We start from the raw sequence: 339 nt of genomic DNA, 5'->3' as shown, positions 1-339 counted from the left end.
GAACCATCTAAGCAGGTTAAAAATCGCCAAAACAACCAAATCCAAAACTGTTAAAAGTCTCTTATAGTGCTTAAAATCAACAATTCAAGTTATTACTTCCACTTCGTCCACACCTCTTGTTTATGCTGGTTTTTGTGTCTTTTGGTTCAATATTTATCTGACTTTAATCTATAGAAACCAATTTAAGCTTTTGGAACTTTTTCTGTTTCTCAAAGCATCTGTCATAATAAAATTATAGTTCAAAACATTTAATATATCCCTAAATCTTTGTCTTTAATTTAAGAAAAACTCTATTTTTAGGCCAATTAGTTTTGTGACAAGATGTTACAAAAAAGTAGG

At 29.2% G+C, this 339-nt stretch overlaps 1 protein-coding gene across 2 annotated transcripts in view; it reads left to right on the top strand.

Annotated features, from left to right (window-relative positions):
- The window catches only part of ntrk2b (neurotrophic tyrosine kinase, receptor, type 2b), a 25,442-nt gene that overhangs the window by 22,212 nt on the left and 2,891 nt on the right, over positions 1-339 (top strand). The window lies entirely within an intron of this gene.

This window comes from Oryzias melastigma, linkage group LG12 (assembly GCF_002922805.2).
Source record: "Oryzias melastigma strain HK-1 linkage group LG12, ASM292280v2, whole genome shotgun sequence".
In the NCBI taxonomy this organism is placed as follows: domain Eukaryota; kingdom Metazoa; phylum Chordata; class Actinopteri; order Beloniformes; family Adrianichthyidae; genus Oryzias; species Oryzias melastigma.
The sequence above is the reverse complement of the archived record's forward strand: the minus strand, read 5'-3'. Positions and strand labels throughout refer to the sequence as shown.